Below are 25,458 nucleotides of genomic sequence, written 5' to 3'. Positions count from 1 at the left end.
TTTGCAAACTGCAAAATAACCCCTGCGCAGCATTTAACACTGCCTAAGACAAGAGTCCAGTCTTCACGTTTTTCGTTTTTCCTATCTTCATGAGGGAAGGAATGTTGTCCTTTTGCTGTTTATCACTGTGTCTCCAGAGTCTAGGAACATGCCTTGTTCAGATTAGGCCCGAACTTAGTATTTGTTAAATAATCTGTGAACATTCCTGTCACCAGTTAAGCCCTTAATGAACAGCAATGTTGCTGCTCACTTGTGAAGCATGGGGGAGCCTTAGAGACGGTGTGCTCCCAGGAGTCTTCAAGTGTTTCCTCTATCCTACTTGTTTTGAGTTTAATCATAGGCTCACCCTTACTTAGGATCTACCTGGATCACCAGACCCAGTTTTGCTGGGAGCCTCATGAAATCAATTTACATGAAGAGATGTCCCAGAATCAGCGCCTTTCATTAGTCACATCTGTTTCTTGACTGCTTTCACCTTCGTGGATGTAAAATGAAGGCTTAGGGTAAAATGCAAATGGTGTCTCTTCTCCTAAAGTCCTGACTGTCAGATAGCAACGTGGATAGCACACAGGGCTCTCAGCACTGAGTTTTGCATTCGCTTTGCATCAGTTTCCAGGGTGAGCATTCTGCCCATTGACTGTACCTAACACTGGATGCAGACGACACAAGGCGGACCCACTTAAATTTGACAGAGAGCAGCAGACTCCCCATCTCAGGAGCATATGCTCCAGCACAGCAGGGGACTGACTGCCTGTGCTTGGGTCACTCTGCTGTCTAGCACCTCACACAAAGCCTGGGACATACTATCCTTTCTTTTCTCTAATTAAATGTGTTATTTAATATTCTTGCATGTATACAGTGTGCTTAGAGTCAACCCACCCCATCCCCTCCCCTAATTTCTCCTCTACTCCCACAACTTCAACTTCATAAGCACATTCTCTCTCTCTCTCTCTCTCTCTCTCTCTCTCTCTCTCTCTCTCTCTCTCTCTCTCTTTTTCTCTCTCCCAATTTTATAACCACTGAGTTCACTTAGTGCCGCCTGTATGGACATGGGTGTGGGATTCTCTACTAGGATATGGGTAGCCTCTCGGGGCTAAAAACCCTGAAAGGAGTCACTGTAGTTCTCCAAGTAGCCTTCAGCAGGCGATGGCTCCTCAGAAGGTTGGATTTCCTGAGCCTGACCAAGCTAGGATTCTGTCTGACTTGATCTTGTGCAAATCCTATGCATGCAGTTGCAGCCATTGGGAATGCATGTGCACAACTGCTCTGTCGTGTCCTGAAAATACTGCTTTGCTATGCACATCCACTCCCTCTGGCTCTTCTACTCTCTTCCATGTTGATACCTGAGCCTTTTGAGGGAGGGAACATGATATACATGTCCCGTTTAGAGCCAAGCACTCTACAGTTTCTAATCATCTGTCTGTTGACCAGTTGTTGGTCTCTGTGTTAATCACTATCTACTCAAAAAAGGAACTCCTCTGATGAGTACTGAAACCTGTACTAATCTATGGGTACAAAGATAAGAACTTAGGGATCGGTTTATTACTGTGTCCATTTAGCAGAATAATAGTGTGAGATACTCTCTCTAATAGGACTCACGACATAGTCATTCACAGGGCTTGGGGCCTGGTTAATGATACCGAGAGTGGGTTCCTTCTTTCAGAATAAATTTTAAATCCAATCAGAAAGTGACTGGTTGCTCCAATATTATTTATGCTGCTATTGTGCCAGTGGTCATATCTTACCAGGTCGGTTGTTATTATAGCTCACAGGGTCTACCGCTGTATAAGATTTGTGATGGTGTTTCTCCCCTAGAAGAATGACAGAACCTTCTAGTACTATGAAAGCTAACCAACAAGAATGACTGTTTCAGGTTGGTACCCCCTTTATTTGTTCATGTCCTACTATTTAGGTATGTGGTGTCTGTGGTGGTTTGAATGGGAGTGCTCCCATAAGCTCATAGCTTTGGATACTTGGTCCCTAATTGATGGGACTGTTTGAGAAGGATTAGGAGATGTGGCCTTGTTGGAGAAACTATGTCACTCAGAGCTCTGAGGTTCAACAGAGTCATTCCCCGTGTGTTTCTCTTTGCTTCCTATTTGCAGACCAATGTGTGAGCTCTCGGCTACTGCTCCGGCCCCGTGCCTGTTCCCTGCTATATTGGTCATGAACTCCAACTCTCTTAAACCATAATCCCCAAATAAACTCTTTCTTCTATAAGTTGTCTTACCATCAAGTCCTGGAGGGTAAGTAAGAGCAAAGGCAAAAGCCTGTAATGTTTGGAGGTTTGCAGGGTATCACTGACCAACAACTCAGAAATAGATAATTCATTCCTGACAGTTGGCTTTTCATTTCATAGCCAATGGTTCTAAGGGTGTTGCCCCATTATAAGATAACACAATTTAAATCTTTTTTATAAGTGTATAGAGTAGCGGAAAGGTCTTTAGTGTTGGTTCTCTTTCAGGGGAAGATTCTCAGTCTGGTTATCATTCAGAACACAAAGCTGTCCTTAGACAGTGGGAAAGCAGGTCTTTGCAAGGGCTGAGAGCCACAGAGATGGCCTTGCTGCAGGAAATATCAGTATATAACTAAAGAAGAGCAAATGTGTTTGGTTGTCTGAACATCCCTCGGAAATAGCTATCGTGTGTACAGACAGGCGGGTGCTGGATCTTTATAGGCCATCATTGATATTTTTTCTCTGAGTTCTTACACCGGGTCCAAAGGACCCAAACCAAGATGCAGTCCCACTAAAGCTCCACATGATCCTTACAAGGAGTGTTAACTGATGAAATCTGAAGCAAATCTACCTGTTCGTGTGCTGTTTTCTAATTTTAACCCTTTTCTGCCTGAAGGGTCAACCTGCTCTATCCTGTGCATCATTGTGCCTTAGAGAGAAACAATGCCTGATTCTAGGATTGCTAATAAAAACTAGCTGGCATTTTACGTAAGTGAAATAAGGAGGGAGGGATGGATAGAGAGAGGGGAAGAGAGAGAGAGGAACAATGGTAGGATCTTAAACCAACGCGAGCAATCATAACAATGTCAGCCAATAAGAAATTTTGACTTCTATGTTTTGAAAGGCAGTTTCTAAAAATTACCAACCTATCCTCAAATAATTTGTTCTTTGTCATTTGCAATAATTACAGCAAAGAAAGGGAAAAACATTAAAATCAAATTCCCCTACTCTGTGTCCTGAAGAAACTTCATTTTTACATGTTTCAGAGGCATTTAGTGGGAAAAAAAAAAGATTTCTTTTTCTCTCAGACAAGTACAATCATCTTGCGAATCTTTCGCATGTATTCTAACGTTGACAGGTAATTAAACAGGAGCGGGGGAAGCACTCACCCGAGTGACAAGCTGCTCTTCAAATACCTGAAAGTCATCTCTCATCTCAGAAGCGGCTTCCTCAGTTTCCCTCTTGTTGACACGAGGCGGTAACTGAAGTTCCTGCCCAGCGCCACTCTCAGATTTCCAAGCATGAAAAGAACATCAAGTTGTGTTCCCTTTCAAACCCAATGCAGCAGGCGCCTAGTAAAGCCGCCTATAAAATGGAGAACCAGGAAAGGCTGGGCTTCACAGCTGCGTGGTTACACTCAGAACTAAGAGGAGGCCTAAGTGTCCCGCCTTGCTGGCAAGCTGCAATCCGTTATCAGCGCTATGGAAGGTAGACTGTTTCATTTACTCTTAACTTTCTAGAGATGACAACCCACATTTATTTAATATAGATGGAATGCGCCTGGCAAGCTTTCTAGAGAAAAAGAAAAGAGTTCAGTTTTGCAATGAGTTGGCATTACTTAATGGGAGCATTAGATGGGGGAAATGGAAGCCCATTGGCCGAACTTCAGTCTGCATCATTGCAATGTAGACTTGGATTCCACAGGGGATGTCGTTCCTAACCATCATTGGCAGGAGGAAACAGCCAAGCGAGATGTGTAAATAGCAAGTGCTTACACCGATAGCTACAAGGAGTGAGCTGGTTCTCTTGTTAGCCAGGATCTCACCCAAAGAGCATCTCCGCCGAGGCGCTCTGAGGCCAGCTGCACATTGTGAATTGAGCCCGCTCTTCAAGGAGTGGGGTGATTTCCAAAGCAAATCTCAGACACAGGCCTTAAAAAGCTAAAAAAAGAAAGAAAAATCATACCATAAAACACAGAGCTTTATCTGTCTCAAGAAATACATTATAAATTCAACTTTCTCCTAGAAATGTCCAATAATTAAAGAGTATAACTATAATTAATCTTCACACCCAAATGGACTATCCATTATCTAAATGCAAATAATGTCCAAAACATCCTTCTGTGCTTTGACAGGAGTCAAAGCTGTGGGGAAAGGACACATGGCAAAGCTTGTGCCGCCATCTTGGAGCTGGGCTCTACAGGTAACGATGGGTGTGCCCAGGAGTGCCATCGGCCACTTCAGTGTGACTTGTCTGAATGAGTCACAACTGGAGAGGGAGCGAAGCACATCGAGTATCCTGCAATTTGCGTTTTTCTTCAGCCTCCCTGTTGACCGCTCTCTGGTAGGTAGAAGGATGAACCCCTGGTTTCCTGCTCTGCAACAGATGTCTGAATAAAAACCAAACATTGACTTAGTGGTTTTATTTTCAATTTACTTTTAAATAAAAAGTGACGGGGAGTATTTCTCCCAAGAAGTTAAGTAAAATGAGCCCCCATTCAGCTATGTGTAACACAGCACAAAAACACTAAACTGATTCCAAATTACACCTCTGTCTTCCTTTCACCCACAGCTGGGGACTTCAAGCCATGGCTGAACAAAGGTATGTAATGGCATGAAAAATTATATAGAATGGTAAAGAAATAAGAAGTCAATGAGAGAGATTATTCCCATATTTGGACCTAACTAGTCAATGCCCAATTCTGACCTTTTGGTTTATACAAAGATTTGCTCAGAGCCAGTGGGAATGGAGCAAGCAGAGTGCTTCCCTCAGAAAGTCCAAAGCTCGCTGTTGATCACATGTGTGATTAAGTCACAGTCTCTGTAAACTCCACCCTATCATGATGAGGATTCTTAAAATTAAAATTAGGCATGTGAGAATACCATACAAAATACAGACTATCTGAGGGAGGATGCTAACACTTAACTGAGGGCCCCATTCATCTGAGAGACACCGAGGTCATATTGGCTAATGTGTCACCACCACAACGCAGTCTGAGTGTGCTCGGCCCTTCAGAAAAGCTCGGAGGAACAGCGGTGCTGAGCAAGGGGCCAAGGTCAGTGTCCCAGGATTGTCTTATAAAGCGAAAATGAAATGTGTATTTACTATGCATTTTAAGAAGTATTGTGTATATATTAACTTTTAGACATTGGTACTATCATGATCATACCAGCTGAAAATTAAGGGGTAAGAAACCCAAATTCATGGTCAATTGCTCCAGTAGACCCAGAAATCAAACCCATGCTCTGTGGCACAAAGCCCGGCTTCCTAACGCCTTTCATCCTCACGCTGGCATGGAACGAAGCCTCGAGGGCTCTGTGCCGATGAAGACCTGAGCAGTCGTAGAGACCTGGGCTCTGAACACAGTATGCCTGGGGCGTGGGGGCAGAGCTGGGAGGTGGACGCAGAGAGAAGGGCATTGACTATCAGTGCTGGTGACAAAGCTCTGGCCAACCATGGTGCAGAAGAAGAAGGCGGGGCCAAAGCAGGACATGAAGTTAGCAGATGTGGCAAAAGACAAAGACTGAAACACAGGACATGGACGACAGGACATCTCATCGGGACCAAGTGCTCACTCTGTAACTACCCAACATGTGCTGTTAGAGGGGAGGTGGACAAGGGGAGCCACTGTGACAGGACACCCTGGAAATGCAAGAGACTCCCTTACTGAAACTGACAAAATCAAGTGCTCCCTTTAAGCCGGCCCTGGTGGCTCACGCCTATAATCCCAGCACATTTGAGCCCGAAGCAGAAGGATCTGAAGTTCAAGCCTGGGGTCATCCTTGGCTAGATGAGACCACCTCAGAAAACAAAGCTAGTGGATTTTCTTTCTTAGAAAAACATGAAACTAATTCTCTGCTCATGCTGAAAGATAAATGCTCCACTCCTGCTTGCTGCTCTGCTGCCCTGAAGCCACATCCCAGAGTCTAAACCTTTCCCTGGCACCATCCAGATGTCCATTCGAGAGTCGTTCCTCGGTGGCACCATTGCTCCTGTGTCCTCGTCTGAAATAAGCCAATCACTTTTATCACTTGACCACACTCTATAGCATTGTGCTGGCTGGTTTTATGTCAACTTGACACAAGCTAACGCCATTTAAAAGAAGAACATCTCAATTGGGAAAATGTCCCCCCAAGATCCAGCCGTAGGGTATTTTCTTAATTTGTGATTGGTAGGAGAGGGTCCAGTCGATGGTGGGTGACGCCATCGCTGGGCTGGTAGACCTTGCTTCTACAAGAAAGTGGGCTGAACAAGCCGTAATGAGCAAGCCAGTAAGCAAAACCCCTCTGCGGCCTCTGCTTCAGGTCCTGCCTCCAGGCACCTGCTCTGTCTGAGCTCCTGCCCTGACTTCCCTCAGAAGTATAAGTGAAATAAACTCTTTCGTCTCCAAGTTGCTTTAGGTCTTGGTGTTGCGTTGCATTAATAGAAATCTGAACTAAGCCGGGTGGTGGTGGCGCGCGCCTTTAATCCCAGCACTGGGGAGGCAGAGGCAGGTGGATCTCTGGGAGTTCGAGGCCAGCCTGATCTACAAGAGCTAGTTCCAGGACAGGAACCAAAAAGCTACAGGGAAACCCTGTCTCGAAAAACCAGAAAGAAAGAAAGAAAGAAAGAAAGAAAGAAAGAAAGAAAGAAAGAAAGAAAGAAAGGAAGGAAGGAAGGAAGGAAGGAAGGAAGGAAGGAAGGAAGGAAGGAAAAAAGAAAGAAAGAAAGAAAGAAAGAAAGAAAGAAAGAAAGAAAGAAAGAAAGAAAGAAAGAAAAGAAATCTGAACTAAGACCAGCTTCTATCCCTCAACTAGCTAGATTCATGTGAGGAGAGGAGGGTTTTGTCTCTCTCTGCCTTCCTCTTCATGCTAATAACCAGGCCCAGGGCAGAGCAGATGCTTAGTAAATATTTGACTGACCACACAGTGCGTTCATGTTAACCCCAATGTACACACATTCCAGATAGCAGAACCGGTGGGGAATTTAAGAGCACAGTTCAGTGTCTCCAAAAAATGATCTTTCCCCTTTACCTAGCAGAGGGTGGATGTATCTAAGGAGCAAAATAAGTAGGAAAACCTCTGACCATCTCTGCTCAAACACTGGGACTACGTGGAGGAGCTTTCTAGGAAGAATGTTAGGGAATTGTTTGGAGACCACATATCTAGACCAACCACCTCACTTTTCAATTGAGGAAATTGAAGCCCAGAGCGCTTCCATAATTTCTCAGAACTCACTGTCCGAAAGTGCATCCACACGGACTGCAGTCTAAGTGAATGCCGTGGCGGTGCATCACCTGTGCAATGTGGTCCAGGTGAAGCTCCTGCTCCTGGAAGCCAGAGCTTTGTTGGGACTGCCCTGCCTGCAGAGTCTGAGCGAACGGAGTCTTTTGTATGTTACAAATCAAATCTCTTGGTAAGGCACCCACTTCTTGCTGCTCGGCTCTAACAAATAAAACTTGGCACTGGGCAAGTTTCCTGCCCTCTCTGCCCATGCCCACCCCAGGCTCTTGAGTGTCAGCCTCATCTCTTCTTCAAGTTCGGTGCTTTGCTCTCCTCCAGTCCCCCCTCCTCCATCCCAGTTGCACTCCACATGCTCCACATCTGTCAGGACGCCCTGCAGCCACACACTCCAAGTTCTTACACAGTTCAGAGTGTGTTCGTGGCACTCTCCCCCCACATGTCAGCCCCCCCCACACACACACACACAAGATCACCCAGGGCTCACTGAAGTAGGATTTTTCATGAAGTCCTTGCCAATCCAAGCTATCCACTTGTAACTTCTCCTTCTCCCCTCCTCCTCTCCTCCCCCTTCTCCTCCCATCCTCATCCCTCTCCTCCTCTCCTACTTCTCCTCCTCTCTTCCCCTTTTCCTCTCCTCCCCCTCCCTTCTCCTCCATCTCTCCTCCTCTCTTTCCTCCTCTTCTCTTCCTCACTCTACTCCTCCCTCTCCTTCCCCCTCTTCTCCTCCTCTCCTCTTCCCTCCCCTCCTCTCCCCTTCCCTCCCCTCCTCCCTCTCCTCCTCTCCTCTCCTACTTCTCCTCCCCTTCTCTTCCTCCCCTCCTCTTCCTCCTCCTCTTTTCTTCCTCTCTCCCCTCCTCCCTCGCCTCCTCCTCTCCTCCCCTTTCCCTCTCCTTCTTCCTGTCCACCTCTCCTCCCCACCTCCTGCTTCTCCTCCTTTCCTCTTCCTTCCTCTCCTCCTCCTCTTCTAAGCTCTGCTGGGCCTAACTCATTTGTTACTTTGCTCCTTTTCCCTGGTTCCTGCAGATGACAGAGGGAGTGGGATGCTCGGCCATGAGGAAACATGTGACATGTTATTATGGAAAATTCTTCCCTACATAAAACCTAGCCATCTGGCAAAAACAAGTGTAACAAGGGAAAACCAATGCAGGAAGAGAAAGCCTGTGAGACCCATGCTCATCTCAGGTAGAGAAAGAAGACGAGAGCCAGGAGAGGATCAGTTTGAGTCCATGGCTGGTTAATGGAGAACGCTTGAGAAATGGAGCAGTTGAGATGAGCGAAAGCACCTGCGTTCAGGCCCTGTGCAGTAGCTGCATCCAGGCTGTGGGCAGAACCTGCGTTCAGGCCATGTGCAGAACCTGCGACCAGGCCGTGTGCAGAACCTGCATCTAGGCCATGTGCAGAACCTGCAACCAGGCCGTGTGCAGAACCTGCATCCAGGCCGTGTGCAGAACCTGCATCTAGGCCGTGTGCAGAACCTGCAACCAGGCCGTGTGCAGAACCTGCGACCAGGCCGTGTGCAGAACCTGCATCCAGACCGTGTGCAGAACCCAGGCCGTGTACAGAACACTGAGAGTCAGATCCCAAGTAGAACCACGCCAAGGGAAACTTGTAGGAGACTCTTTAATGGTATTTATGGAGGATATAATTTGTACCTCTGTCTGGTAAGCAAATGTAAGTCATGCTTATTTACCTAGCTCTTCCTAAATAAAATCGCCACATGGAAGATGTTTAAGTTAGGAAAAAGGCTGCCCTTCACTTTGTGTAGTGCTTGCCTCACATGCATGCACAAAGCACCACAAGATGAGATAAAAGTAAAAGCTGGAATCATCTCCTGTTGCGACCTGGACTCTGACATGGACGGAGCTGCGGTCACCCGATTCTCAGACATGGAGCCCAGGAATGGAGCTGCGGTCACCAGACTCCTTCTCAGACGGGGAGCGGAAGGACAGAGCTGCGGTCACCAGATTCTCAGACATGGAGCCGGAGGACGGAGCTGCGGCCAGCACAGATTTCTTCTCAGGAAAAGCCAGAGATTGACCACGGGGAAGATTCTCCCACTTCATTTCCCTGAGACAGAATGTTGGCGCAAGGCAGAGCAGGAATGTGCTTTATGAGAAGCAGACAGGGCTGACTCCCCCCAAACTTGGCTCGGACCAGCAGCCAGCTATTTTCTAATAATGAAAATACAAGAATGTTTGTGTGTGAATAATAGTCATATCTGAGTAAGCCACACCGTAAAGTGCCATATAAATTATCTGTGTTGAAAGAGGGAAGGGGAACTTGCCATTGTCAAAGTAGCTATCACGGTCTTCATTTCTATCTTTGGTATGCAAAACAATGGTGATACACACACACACACTTCAAAACATCCTGAGCTGTGTTTCAGAGATAAATGGTCCCGGACTGCCACCGAAAATCTGTGTTCTGGGAAAGGCCCTGGTCCCATGCTTCATCTGCCTGAAAGGACCAGGGTCTGTGAGGAACTTCAAGACTGACTCGTGTCCTCAAAGCTATTTCTAGGGCACAGTGACAGCACCTGACCTGTGGTCCCAGCACTCAGGATCTGGAAACTCAAGGTCATCCTGCTACACTGGGACTATAAGACCAGACCCAGGCTACAAGAGACCCTGTCTCAACACACACAATGACGTGCTCTTGGTTTCTCTGTTTGTGACCACATCATGTTCTTGTCTTGTGTTAGTCTCAGCTTAGGACTCGGCTTCTCTCACACACCATAAACTTCCCAGAGAAGAAAAAAGACAAGCGTTCATTTCCCGTCGTGATGAATATTTGTACACACCGCTCTCCCTTCTGCATGTTTCCCTGGCTTCCCGCAGCAGTAGCTGGAAACCCTGACTCGGGAAGAGTCTCTCCGTTAAAAGCCACTAATTTGAAGAGGTCCCAAAGAGAGAAGGACGGATGACTTCATCCCTAAGCCCAAGCGCAGGAACAGAGGAGTAGAACGGGAGCAGAGGGGGCTGAGGGTCTTTCCACACTCGTTACAGCTCCCCTGCTTCTTTCTTCTTAGCCGAGTTGCTGCTTTGTCTGATCGTAAGCATAAAATGGCTGCCCGTGGCTCCCAAATTCAAATACTAAGGTTTGTTTGGTTTGGGTTTGTTTGTTTGTTTGTTAGATATACAGACTCCTCCTTCCAAACCCAAGGAAAGAATTCTAATTGGCCCAGCTACACATTTTGAACCGACAGGAAGCATAGGGTCCTATTCCCTTTGAGCTGCTGGGAGCCAATCGTGATGAGGGAAGCCATCTGGGTGATGGATGAGTAGCGACCTAATGGGAAGGCAGGGTACTGGGGACTACTGGGTGACTGGAGCATGACAGTCTAAGAGGGAGTAGGTGAGAGTACGAGCAAAAAGCCAGCTTCATGTTAGAGAGAGAGAGAGAGAGAGAGAGAGAGAGAGAGAGAGAGAGAGCACAACACGGATGTTTAAGGGGGAACTATGAAGGTCAGGAAGAGGCCTGAAAAGAGGGAAGCTGAACAAGAGAAGAATCGTCCTGGATTATATTTGACGTGAAAGCAGCAAGAGCATTGTATGGAGGAGGAGGGGGACCCACAAGGGTGGGGAGAGGAATGAGGAGGACAGTACCAGAGATGAGAAAATAATTAAAGGACAATAAATCCTGTAATTTATTACAGTAATAAATAATAACAAAGTGAAAAAGAGAAAAAGGTATTTATGAGAGATAAAGCTTGGATCATCGTAACTGCAGAATCCCAGCCTGAGAAGAAGAACACAAGCCAGGCTGAGTGACCTTGGAAGCTGCACTTTCTGACCCTTCTGAATTACAGCTCTTACATCAAGGCCCCTTACGTTCTCGGATAAGTTTCTTAGCAAGCTTTCTATGAGGTTGGGTTGGGTAGTGGGAAGAGGAGGCTTGGCTGAGGGGAGCCAGTGACTCTCCTCGGAGTTGCAGGAAAGCCTGTGTCATCAGCAAAGCCAGCATCACCACAATCTGCTTCTTTGGCTGTTGTTCCTTCTGCCGAAGGCAAGGAACAGTTTAAACCAGGCTCTCGGGGGAGACAGCTCCTCTCCTTAACATCTCCCAGACACAGAGGCCAGCGCCCTGGGTGTTGTAAAGTTCCTGTGTGTCTGTTATATATCACCACAGCCACCGTGTCTCCTAAATATAAACGGTATGTTGAGAAAATGAAGTGTCCTTGCAGAACTGAACGGTGCATGATGAGCCGCTCAAAGCAGGAAGTCTGTATTAGCACTGCGGGGAGAGCATCCCAGGCTTGGGCCCAAAGGCCAGAGCTCAGATGTGAAACAAGAGTAGAACCCTGTTTTGAAGAATGAGGAGCCTTGGGGTGTCTCTAGGCACCAACACAAAGGCTCCGAGTGTGCATTTAACATACATGAAACATAGTTCTGTCCTAGAACATTCATGCCTAAAATTAGAGCGCCCGAACAAAAAGTCAGCAGGCAGCAGCGGCGTTGAATTTAGCTCTGAACAAGTTTGCCAGGTCTCCCACATAAACCACAGCCCACTCCCGGGACTCTGGAACACGGATGTGTCACCTTCCAATCTGTCCCAGAACATTCGTCCTCTATGAAAACAGGGGCAATCGCTACACAACCCTCCCCCACTTCTCCTCCGCCCACGGCCTTCAATTACCGCAGAGAAGAAAGAGGGATTGTGGGAGCAGGAGAAGCATGAGCTCACTTAAGGCGTCATGCGCATGATGCTGCTGACTCCAACACCAAAGCCAAAGTGTACAGAGAAGCCAGCTAGGTCATTCAGTGTTACAAAACACACATAGAGCGAGTCGGCTCCCTGTGGAGGAAGAGGAGCTTCATGCGTTTACAGGAATTCTTGCCAAAGGAATTTCCAAAGACTAGAAGACCATTTCTCTCCAAAAGGAGTGTCTTTGAGCTTTCAGCACCTGCCATCCTCCCACTCCGTGGTGGTATCCCAGTTCCTGAGATTTAAGGGTGCTCTTTAAAGAACCATCATTCTTTCCTTCCGTTAGTCTTTCAGTAATTTATCAATACTTTGGGGATTCATTTATGTCCCCCATCACTGAACTAAAGGCAGGAGATACAGAAACTGCTAAAATATGCCACCCCAAGTTTTACACATACTGACACAGCTTAAAATTCTGTCACATACTTTTCAGTGAATCCATGATGCCATTGTCTTTAGCCTAAAAGAATCAAATTGTTTTCACTAAAAACAAAAGAAAACTGGCAGTTACCGAGACACTTTCACTGCCATTGATAATATGTATGGCATGAATAAAAACGTAACTTGGTGATAGTCTGATAGCTTATGCCATTTACATAAGTGAAGGATCAAATTTGTTTACTCAAGGAAAGTCTTCCCGGTACCAATCTTGGAGCTAAGGCAATGGACCAACACATCCCTCCCTGTGGAGCCTGCAGCATGGTGGGAAAGACAGAGATGGTCAGTGTGAGTTGAGAAGACCGCACCCACCCGGGCACACACACACCCCCCCCCCCCAGGGAAAGGCCGCCAGCAAGGCCCGGCCGCCACTGCTCTTGGAGAGCAGTGCTGAGAGGCAGAGGTCAAGATGAGACCGAAAAGCGTTTCCTCTAAAGCAAAACTCGTCTATTGGGTTTCTGCGTGGAGGGATTGAATGTACCACTGTGGCTGTGAAACTAAGTCACTTCTCCTTTCGGAATGACTAGCGGAATGAGCGGGAAGAGAACAGAAGAGGGCGGACGCCGCTCAGTGTAGGCGGTCAGGCAGCTGAAGGGCACAGCGCTGCTATTGCTCCACCGCAATCTTCAAGAACCCGAAAGGGCGTGGTTAGTAGTTACTGAATCCCCAGCATCTCCTAGGGAGCTGGGAACCTAGCAGACCATCCCAAAGTATTGATAAGTGAATGGAAGGCCTATAGAAAGAGGGATGGGAGTTCTCAGATAAAGAGCACATTCGAATTTCGTGAACACAGACACAAGCAATGCTCAGCTGTACCTCCTGCCTCAGGGTGTTATGGTTGGACCTCCCAGAACTCCCAGAACTACGTCAAGTGTATAGTCAGGGCTCAGTCACCCACTCTTTCCTGGGAAACAGCTTCAGAACCAAAATCCCTTCTGCAAAAATACCTGAAAAAAAAAAAGTGGAGAAACATCAAGAATTAGCTAACCACTGTTCATCACTATGCAAGTTTATTTTTAAAAAATGACATTAAGAGGGAGGAAATTTATATTATATTATATTTATTATATTCCACGTTTCCAGGACGAATACTCTGTGAAAATCCAGAGCACCATTCCGTCATGATTTTTAACTATTTTTACAAGATTCTTACAACAAGGGCCTAGGAGAGGTCTCCCTACAGGCAAAAGTGCCTGTTGAACAAGCCTGACAACCCAAGTTCAACCCCAGGAAGCCAGGCCTGCTTCTGGAATTCCAACACCCCTATGGTGAGATAGCACCCCAATGGAGACATAGTTCGTCATAGGCTTCTGGGCCAGCTAGCTGCCTTAGGCTTCACAGAAACAAAGGAGATGCTGCCTCAAAGTAGAAGGCAAGAACCAGCCCCTGAAAGCTTCCCTCTGACTCCCACATATGTGTGCCCACACACACTAAAGTAAACACATTTGAATTCTTAGGGGTTGGAGAAAAGAGACAGGGGCCCTTCCAGGGGATCAGAGTTCAGTTCCCCACATCTGGAGACGGACAAGTGTCTGTCACTCAACCTCCAGTGGGATTCTAGGCTTCTGGCCTCCATGGCTACCTCCATCCACACACACATAAGTAAATAAATAACGTTTCCTAAATAAGAAAACTTCAACTGGAATAGATGTTATCAGTATGTTTCTCCTTTTAGAGTGACCTATTCTCTTCATTGATCCATTTAGATTTTTTTCTTGTGAAATAATGTTTGTTTGTTTGTTTTGGGTAGCTTTGGAGCCTGTCCTGGCACTAGCTCTTGTAGACCAGGCTGGTCTCGATCTCACAAAGATCCGCCTGCCTCTGCCTCCTGAGTGCTGGGATTAAAGGTGTGCGCCACCACCGCCCGGCTGAAATAATACTTTTATAACAAAGCTCTCAGCCACATACTGCAGTCACATCGACCACTTTTTGCTCTCTTGCCTGACTGCTAAGGACGGCCCCCTTGCCCAGCTCCTGTGCAGGACCTTAGCCACAACTCAAAGGAGTCACAAAAAGGAAGCCAAACATGTACTTCCCCGGTGGCCTGGGGAGCGTTTGACTCCTTGCTACCTAGAGCGGGGAAGATGCCTCTCTACTCATTGAACAAGGCAAGAGTGAACGCTGAGAGATGCTCGGGTTTAACGGGCCACCCTGTCGCCGTGAGGAAACTGGAGCCCATTTCGTGTGAATTTAACTGGAAATCTCATCAGTGTTCAGTGTGACTCTAGCCACAAACAGCCCTAGAGCACACTAACCTAGTAAACAGGCAGCAGTGTAAGTATCTCTCCATCACCCCAAAGCTGTTTCATGCTATAGAAACCTTGCCGGCCAATGAGGGTAAAGAAGACACAATGAGCCTAATTTGTTCACAGGTGATTACCTATTAGACTGAGAGAAAAGTGGGTCAGGCAGCTGGGCCACCGTGCACTAGAGATCAGTTCCGCATGGGGACAGTGTTGGGCACAGAAGCCCACCCTTCTTTTCTACCTTGTGTCTGCCACACGGTCAGCAAGAGCACACAGGCAGGTGAGCAAGAAGGCAGTCTTACTGTGCTTCTAAGAAAGCACAATGAGGTCACGTGTAGGGGGAGCAGAAAAGCAAAGAAGGTCATTGGTGGGATGCCTGTCCCTTAGACTTAACAAAGTTGAACCCTTATGCTCCCCAGAGGCCGGAAGTAGGGAGAACGGGAAATGGCAGACCTGTTGCAATGGCAGACAGAGGCCCTTGTTTTGCAGACTCCTTAGGAGATATCTTGTGGAAGACTCCAAGGAAGCCTGGTCCCTTTAACCACCATTAACAAGCCTTGATTTTATTTTATTGGAGAAATAAGCATGTCCTTCATTACCTGGATGGACCCAAAGACTAATAAAAACATAAGTAGAAGCCAAGGACAGGAGATTCAGGGTTAGAGCTCATGAAGTTTGAGTTTAATCTCTAATACCAGAAAAAAAGAAAGGAAGGAAAGAAGGAAGAGAGGGAAGGGAAAGAGGAAGGGAGGGGATGGAGGGAAGGAAAGAGGGAGGGAGGGAGGGAGGGAGGAAGGAAGGGAGGGAGGGAGGGAGAGAGAGAGGGAGGGAGGAAGAAAGGGAGGGAGGGAGGGAGGGAGGGAGGGAGGGAGGGAGGGAGGGAGGGAGGGAGGGCCTACCAAAGTGAATGTCTCTCATTCACTCCCAGCTTTATTGGAGGAGGGGGTTTCTTGGTCTGCTGCCCTCCATGAAGAGCAGGCTGGTTTTCAGATTAATTGCTCAGCATTGCATTTCAGTTTCACTGGATGAAAATTCTAGTTTCTCTGGCAATTATTGATCCAGCGTCAGCTCTTCATTTCACAGGCAATGAGTTATGGCAAGATTGCATGTTGTACATTGATCCATCTGCCACAGCATCACTTTTAACAACATCTCTGGAAGTCAATCATGACCTCCTTTTGGTCTCAACTTGTACCTGGACCATTTGGTACCGGCTTCAAGTCTAAGGCGACAAGTTTGGCCAAGAAAAGAGAGGTGTCCTCCCTGCGCAATTATACGGCAAGTTATATCTCCTGGGAATGGCTTCCAGAAGCAGCTGAACCTGTTGACCAATTACTGTCTGCAGCCACAGCTACATAGTCATTTTGTCCGGCTTAACCCCATCCTGTGCCAGACGCCTGTGACGTGGACAAGGGTGGCACTCTACAAAGCCCTGAGCGAGTGAGATCCTGAGTGAATGTGTATTGTTTGACATGGGCATGACTATGTCAGGGACTCTGCAGGCCCATGGAGGAGTTCCAAAACCTTCCCCAAGAGCGAGGCTCAGAGAAATAACAGCAAGGCTTTTTTCAGGATAGGGTGCAGAAAATGTCCACCGTACCTTCCCTCGTCCAGGTATCTCCACCCTAAAGATTGCTCCCTACAGAGACTGCTCCTACAAAGTGAGCTGAACACAGCTCTTTGATCCAGCTGTACCCCATAAGCCCTGCCTCCTTATCTATATGTAATAATCTCCTCCTTGTTCGAATGTACTCAATAGCTCTGCCTCTCTGCTTTCAGTAAACATGCTGAGCTTCCGGGACCTGCAGCTTCTCTATCAGAGGGCCTGGCCCACCTGACCCCAGCTTTTCTTTTGGTCTGTCTGTGTCTTTTCTCCATTCCCTCACTACCATAGTCAGGTCCATCCTTGGAACCATGTAAGGGCATGGCCCAACACTAACAAACTGATCTAAAACTCTCCTCATTCAGTATCACACGGCCTCATTGTGAGGCCAAATAAATGATCCTGGAAGACAAATGAAATGGCTGTTGTAACTGGAGGACCACGCAGAGGTTTAATATTAATTACAAACTGTTTGACCTATTAGCTCAGGTTTATTATTAGCTAGCTCTTACAACTTAAATTAATCCATTTCTATTAGTCTATATTTTACCAATAGGCTCCTGGCTTGTTACCTCACATCTTGCTTCTCCAGCGGCTACTGGCATCTCCCTGACTCTACCTCCTTTTTCCCTGTATCTTTGTTTGGATTTCCTCCCTGGCTCTATTCTGCGTGGATATTGGAAAAATCAGCTTCTTTATTAACCAATGGCAATAAAACATATTCACAGCATACAGAGAGGCATCCCACATCATGCAGTCTTGTTCAAAATCGAACATGATTAAAAAGTTAAATCAATATTCCTATTGAGAAAAAAAAGTAAATGAGGATTTGGGTGATTTCTTCCTGAAAAATACTTTAGATGAGTCTGTGCTATGTTGGATATTTTTTTTTCTTAACTGGGAGCAAATGTGGAGAATTAAGCAAAGTACTTCTTTCAATTCTTACACGACGAAGTACTTAGTAACAAGAAAGTCCTCTAGACTGTCCACAGATACTCCATAGTCTACTGTCTGTTCTTCTAAAAGCCTCATTGTAGCTATCACTTTGACAAACCTCTTGGGAGATTAAGAGTTCAAGTTTAAAGTCTTTTGTGATATACCTTAATCACAAAGAACTTTGAACTTGTTTTTTCTTGCCTTCTCTTGCTACAAAGTGTGGTTCTAGAGGGGAGAAGCTGAGGGGCCAGGAGAAGGGAGATTTTTCATGGTTTACATATTTCACCTATAGAAGCCTAAAATTCATACCTGGTGGCAATTCAGAAGACTGATTCCATCACAGTCCCTTCCCAGTTTGGAGTGAGAATTACTAGGTTCTTTGGTTTTGTCCTGTTTACTTTTATAATCTCCTTACCCTATACTGCTTCATATTCTCTTTGGAATCAGTCTAGATATAAATGTCCAAATATATGCACATACAGACACACACCACGGTGGAATATTTGTATACACTGCAAAAATGTTCCTCTGCCTAAGGTGCCTTCTGATTGGCTCAATAAAAAGTTGATTGTCCAATAGCTAGGCGGAAGAGGATAGGTGGGATTTCCAGGGAGAAAGAGGAAGAGGAGGAGGATTCTAGGAGCACACAGATTTTGCCAGAGACTGTGAAGAATTCAGGTGTGTAGTACAGAACAGAGGTAATCAAGCTATGTGGCAGAATGTAGAGACAGGTTAATTTAAGCTAAGACCAAGCTTTCATAATTAATATTAAGTTTCTATGTCATCATTGGGGAGCTAGCAGTCCCACAGAAAAAAATGGTCTGACAGGAAAGTTGCTACAACACACTACCCCCATACACAGTCTGATCATCGTGCTGAAAGATTCTTGGCGAATTCCCAACGTCGTCACCCCACATGATCTGTTAATGGCGTACTGGACCCAGAACCCAAGTCTCTGCAATTTTCAGTCTTTTGCTCTTTCTGTTCATTTTGAAGGGGCTTGAAAGTCAGCCAACTCTGTGCTTAGACCTAAAAGCACAACCGTGTACTGATCGTCCAACCCTAGGGACTGTAAACCAAAAGGCATTGTCAAGAGCTAATTTTCATCTTTATAGGAAAATGAGATAAGAGGTACTGTTTCCAGTGAGAACCAGGTTACCCTGAGGAAATATTCATTGTGTAATCTGCTAATGTTCTGCCAATGTCTTCCTCATCACAAACCCCTGGGCCCAGCATCTTGAGATATCTACCTTCCTTCTCTCTCCCCACACTAAACTACCTCTGGGTTCCTAGACATGCCTCATAAGACATGTGATGTGTCTCCTCCATCACATCCCTCTCCCACTGAACCCCCTTTTTCAAACAGACTGTACACATCCCCAATTAGTCAACCCTTTCATTGCTGTTCCATTAATAATGTGGAGATGTCTCTCATTACAAGGAGAAACTTTATGCTGATCTATCTAATAAAATGTGTGCTCACACAGAAGTTAGAAGGAGATGCTAGGAATTCTACTCAGAGGTGGAGGAAGAAGATCAGGGCTTCAAGATTATCCTTGGATGCATAGAGAGTTCAAGGCTAACCCAGGCTTCAAATGGGTTCTGTTTCGAAATAAAAATAAAGGCACACACAAACTGTATAAGAACATAATGTAGCATGTGAGATTATACACTAAATCAATACAACAGCAATAATTCAATATTTATTGAAAGCAGGTTATCTGTAGGTATATGACAGTGCTTTGAGGGATCTACAAAGTCTAAGAAATGATCTGTGTCCATCAAGAGCCAAGAGGATAATCAGAACTTTAAAGCACCATGGAAGACACATCGACATTATGAACATATGTGCACAGTACAGGTGACGATAAAGCGTAGACACCACATAGAGGAATGCAAACAAAACTCCCTCTGAATAAGGAGAGAACGGACCACTGGCAGCAACACCACCTGCTTCCCCCTCCGTATCACGCTCATAAATCAGCGAAGAAAATAAACTGTGGTTTTCTGCTAGATGTTCTCATTTAATTAAATTTATTTAGTCAAATTAATTCTGCCTTTAATTTAAAATGAGAGAAGAAAATACAGTGTTCATTCAGCTATTAACTCCTAAGACTAATAAAAGTAATGATAATGAGATCATTTGCCAAGTGCCAGTCACTGAGTTGATGGGTAGCTGTCTCTATGAGAAACTGAATCGCTTGTTCCTGTTTCAACAACTTTGCTCCACTAGAAAACACCCCCGGATAGCCACACGCTAATAGTCAGGCTAAAATACCACCGATATTTCCCTGTTCTGGTTGTGACACGAGCTTCACTTTCTTTGGCTGTATTTTGAAAAGCACCCCTTTTCCTTTTCCTCTCAGCACTTGCCACCTCCACATCTCTCCTGAACCTTGCAGAGTGAATCCAAGACCAAAGACATAAGCATGCTACTATGTTCCCATTTCAGGTTTACCTACAGATTTTTCTCTCGTTTGACTAGGCAGGAAGAAGCCCAGATCTGTAACTGATAACTGACCCATTCCACTTTCTGACGAAGCAAGATTCCATGCAACTTGCAAAGACAGTGGCAGACAGAAGTCTGGTCTGCCATTTCACCACCCACGTGACTCACTTAAGGACAATTATTTCTTTGAATTGCTTTTAGCAGCTTTGTGGACTTTTTTTTCTTCCGCGTACTGAATTATTTTGCTTTTAGTCAAAATAGGACTTTTGAGTGGGTTTGCACTCAAAAGTTCAAGGGCTGCCAGTCATGTGACACGCTGATTTCCTCCATTTTTATTTTTTTGGTAAGGTTTCTCCAAGTTCATTTTTTCTGCAACAGAAAAAGTAAATTAATAGAGCAATTTGCTGTCAGAGAACGAATTCTAAAAATTAAACATCACCCTTTGATTATTGTTTCAATCTCCATTTGCCTTTTAACCTAATAGAGTCAGTAAACTAATTTCCTTTGGGCATTTTGTTCAATGGCATCGTGAGTGACACATCACTTCGCTAATGCTTCAGGACAGTCACACAGGGTCACATGGCTAGCAACCTAACATTAAAGGGTAATTTCCAGGCCATCAGTGGCACTCACTTCTGAGCAAACCACATCCTGCAGGGACGGGGCTGGTGTGGGAATCAGTTCCCATGGGTTGGAGTCCCAGGCTTCTCCCAACCCCTTGCTACCATTTCAAAGCCTCACCTGAATTCTAGCAGTTGGTTTGCAAAACCCAGAAGTGGAGCCACAGCCCATCTCCCCCTCTAGTTAACGTTTAGGAAAAAGGTAGCACAAACCCACATTGTACTTTCTTTATACCCACAGTCCATTATTGTATTATTGAACATTGTCATAATTTTTTTCTTACCTTTTGGGTTTTAGTGCCCCACAAACCCTGAGCTCAGGTAGAAGTGGGGGTGGAAGTAGATCTATCCAGACCCAGAAGCCTAGGGGGCTCTGACTGCATTACGCAACCGCACTCTAGAGGGGAGAACTGTGGCAGACACCACATGTTACACTGGGAGATATTTGTGGAATGCCGTTTTCTATCTATAGAAGATCTACAAGCCTGGGGCCAAAGGGAGCAGAAGCAGCAAGAGTCTGAAGCAGGAATTGGTGTGGCTTGTTTTTGTTGTTTTGGTTTGGTTTTCTAGAAGGACTCATATATACACAGAGCACCTAAGATATAGTGTTTCTTGAGTGGGGAAGAGATTTTTTTTTTATATCCCTCCCTTCCTTCAGTGAGTCCACTCCACATTCCAGATTTCCTCTTAGGTAAAAAAAAGAGAAGACAAGACACAGTTAGACAGAGGTTATTTTTCAGAAAGGGAGCTTGAAACCATCATGTCACTTCCTTATGCTTTTACCACGTGCCAATGTAAACTAGTAAGTCTTGGGAGTCCGCACTGGACAAAGACAATATGAAGACAAGAGATGGGGCAGTCGTCACTGTGCACAGAAGGAAGATTCCCTTTTCCCCTTTTTTGCTTTCTCAGATTCACAGGCGTGTGAAATGGATAGTGTCGAGTCTGGGGTGTAAATAAGGAAGCCGGAACCAGGAAACAAAACAAACAAGCTGGGTGTAGTGGTGCCTGCCCTCAATCCCAACACTCGGAAGCTGAAGCAGGCGGATCTCTGAGTCTGAGGCTAACTTGGTCTGCACTCTGAACTCCAGAACAGTCAGGGCTTCTTGCAAAACAAGAACCAAAAATAATAACAAACAAAACAAAATGAAAAGCTAGAATCTGGGGTAGAGAGGTGGTCAAGTGCTTGCCGTATAAGCATGCACAATACAAGAGTCCCAAGAAGTGGGTATTTAAGTAAAGGGTTTTTTTTGGGGTGGGCGGGGGGGTTAAGGACAGAAAAAGACTTGATAATAAAAAAGGCCATGATCAGTGGATTTCAAGCTACCATCAAAACACAGAGGTCTCAAATAGCTTGATGCTTTTGAAGAACTGTAAATAGTTGATACAATTCGTGTAAATACAGGTGAGGACAGTTAGGAAATCCACATCGTACAAACGTGAGTGCCTTCTCTCTACTCTAAGGACAGTGTGCTTTGTCCCAAAAGACAAAGGACATCCTTGGACTGTTAACGCAGGAGCATGCCTTGCAAGCTAGTTGTTCACTACCCGCTCAAGATCATGCACCTTGCAATCCCTGTGTCAGGCTGAGGCTGCAGGTCATGGCATGTTTGAGATTTGGGGTCGGGAGGCAAGGAGAACAGAAAGCAACTAAAAGGTAAGAACCAACCTGACCTGGATGTGAAGTCAGGATTATCAAAACCTCTGGATTCTTACTTAATTCCTTGGTTCTTTTGTCTGAACTGATGTGAATTCTTCATCTTGAGCAAACCAAGAGCATTCGTAGCATGAGTCCTTGGGTACCACATTTGGTGACTTGTGCTGCCGCAACAAAACATCGCAGGTGGGCTAGCTTAAACAATGGAACTACTGCCTCACGGCTGAAGAATAAAGAAGAGTGAGATCAAGTTAGAGGTCCAGCTGGTTCCTCCTAAGAGCTGTCCCTCACTTAACTGGCCTCTGATCATTTCCTACAATCTGTTATGCCTGTTATGCCCCTTGGCTTGTAAAATATTGCCACAATCTCCACCTTCACACTTGTGGCATCCTTCCCGAATGCAGGTCTGTCTACAGATTGCCTTTTCATGTGATTAATCATGCCAGGCATGATACAGGGGATGAAGGCAGGAGAACTAGGAGTCTGAGGTCTTCCTTGGATACAAAGCAAGTTCAAGGATAGCTTGGGTTACATAAGACCCTGGTCTCAGAAAAAGAAACAAATACAAGAAAAAACTCCATTGTATAGGCTTAGGACTCAATCTAGTAGCCATGATTTTAGTTTCACTTGATTATAACTGTAGAGAGCCTGTCTCCAAACGAGGTTACACGCTGGAGCAATGGAGACAATGACTTCAATGTAAGAAATTTGTAGCTACCGCTCAGTACACGAGGGTATAACTTTTATAAAAAATTGGTTTTGCTGCTTTAAAATGACTCTGAATTGATTTACATATTAAAAGTGTGAGATCCTGTTTAAGTGACAAGACAAAGAAGGGAGAGCCCCATTAGGAAGAGACCTAGAACAACCAAGTAGTTCACAACGGAGACTACATTGGGCCCCTTAAACTATATTTTAAAATACATTTCATTATTTTCTTATGTGTATGTCTATGTCTATGCGAGTGAATTCTTTGTGTGTGTGTATGGGTGTCCATGGATACCAGGAGAGGGCAGACACTGGATTCCCTGGAACTGGAAATTGGGGAGGTTGTTGAGTCACCTGATGTAGATGCTGGGAACCCAACTCTGAAAGAGCAGTAAATGCTCTTAACACAGAGCCCCCTATACAGTCCTGATACATGCTAAACCTTAAAAGAGTCTTCTCCTTTTCTTATGTCAGGCATGGCGGTATGCAGGCCTGTACCCATAGCTCCTCAGGAGACTGAGCTATGTTCTCATTTTCTTCAAAGAGAGCTTGTGAAACACTGAAGACACTGACACAAAAAACAAGATTAAAAGGGCTCTGGTACAGCTCTTGCCTAGAACGCACGAGTCCCTGCATTCAATCCCCAATACTGCCAAGTGTGTGTATGGAGCAGGGGGTGTGTGTGTGTGTGTGTGACTTTTTCTAATTTGTTGGGTTTCACAGAGGCAGGAGTAAGGGAAGGCGGTTGAGAAAAAATATGATGTAGAAATGTCATCCTTAAAATCTTTTTGACTAATTGGAAGCTTTCTTCAGCCTAGAAACGCAATAGCTCTCTGATCGGGCTTTTATCCTCTTTATGGAGGAGGAACTGAGGGCCAGCGATGTTAACGACATCCCTTTAGGGTCCATTTGGGAAATGATGGGGCTTGGGATGTAAAAATCAGTCTATTCTAATCTCACTTGAACTGCCTGAGTAATTTTTTTGAGCATCTTGATTGAAAACCAAGTATTTGTTACAAAGATGTTTCTAGTACGTTGCCCAAAGAAGTAGCCTCTGGGGAGAACACTGTTTGTACCACAAATAATTGATGTTCGATTTTATCAAAACCCTCTGTGAAGTCACAGCTGTAGGTCCTCTGCTGTGATATCCATGTCATGCTATAACATACTAATACCCATGCCACGCCATAACATATTAACACTTTTTCCCTTTGATAGCAAGGTCCAAGCTCAGGCTATACAAATATCCTTTCACGGGTTTTTCCTACCAAACTCTTCCACAGAAGTGGGCACTCTCATGAGACAAGACTGTGGAGAATAACAGACACACCTCCCATGTCATCCTCCCCAGCACTATTCCACTACATCACTTCTTCTTTAATTTTTGAGAACCCACTTTACTTTGAAGCTTTAAGAGAGATAAAATAGACAGGAGCCGAAGCCGTTAATGACGACAGTAGACCCACCCTTTAGAGTACTAATTCTCGCTGTGTGTGGAAACGGAATGAGTCATTTTTGCCCGTTTTCTTGGGCAGGAAGGTTGGTTAATAGCTCCAAGCTTATAGCTTAGTAGAAGTATTTGTAGAGCTGACAAGACACAACTTAAGCGGCCGAGGCCAATGAGATACTAAGGAACAGGAAGGCTTAGGTCGTTCTCGCTCTGGCTCTGGTCATTACGCACATCATTTACAAACGGGAGGATTTCAGCAGCTGCAGTCTCCTCTCTTGTGTCAACAAAGTGAGAAGATCCGAACCCCAGGGAGAGCTGAGACCAATAGTCTCTGGCTTTGGCACGTTCCCTCCTTCTTTTGTCGTTAGCTATTAGCTTTACATCTTCCTAGTCTTTGACTTCAGTTTTACATCTTCCTAGTCTTTGGCTTTTGCTTTACCACCAGAGAAACGTATTTGCTACCGAAGAAAGTCTTAAAATGGGCAACTTTGTTTTTTCTCGAAGGGATACGAATTCATCAACATCACCTCCCTGCTCCTAGCACACAAAGCCTTCTCTGCCTGCAAGATGCTACTTACAGCATCCTGGAAGGTTTAGAAGTCATGGAGAGATCCACAAAGGTTCTGCTTTGCAGGGACGTCTGTCAGGTTGGCATTACCAGCGGCTGTGGGGTCTGCCCCCTAAGGCCTGGTGTCCCAGTACCCACAGCGTGACTCCACGGATCCAGAAGTAGAAAAGTTAAGGGGTTCTGAGTTTTATGGGGACGCAAATGTCGGGGCAGAACTTTCATACAGACTGAGTCCCTGTTGTACGTGGGCGACTGAGCCTGACAGCCCAGCCCTGGGAATCGGGCAGAGTTAAAACACGGAGAATGGCTTGGTCAATGAAAAATGATCTTCATGATGGAATGAAGGCTTTGGGCCTCGTATCTCGTGCTCTGGGCTAACTCGAACCTGACCCCCAGACACCGTGGTTGGTTCCCCGAGGGTCCTCGGCTGCACCCTCTGGCTTTTTCCTTGAGACCATCAGTTTGGGCTTCATGTTCTGAATTCTCACCTTCTTGGCTGCGGAGCCGACTAAGGCCAACCCTCGGGGAATTACACGAGATAGGATCGAGTCCAGGTGGGGTTACCAGAGGCGAAAGCGCCAGAAGGAATCAAGAGTTTAATTAACTTGTGCCCTCTCTACACGCCCCAAAGGAAAGGGAACCCTAATGGGGAACCCGTCAAACTGTTTGATCAGAGGAAAT

The sequence above is a fragment of the Microtus pennsylvanicus genome, chromosome 2 (genome assembly GCF_037038515.1).
Source record: "Microtus pennsylvanicus isolate mMicPen1 chromosome 2, mMicPen1.hap1, whole genome shotgun sequence".
Taxonomy (NCBI): domain Eukaryota; kingdom Metazoa; phylum Chordata; class Mammalia; order Rodentia; family Cricetidae; genus Microtus; species Microtus pennsylvanicus.
The sequence above is the reverse complement of the archived record's forward strand: the minus strand, read 5'-3'. Positions refer to the sequence as shown.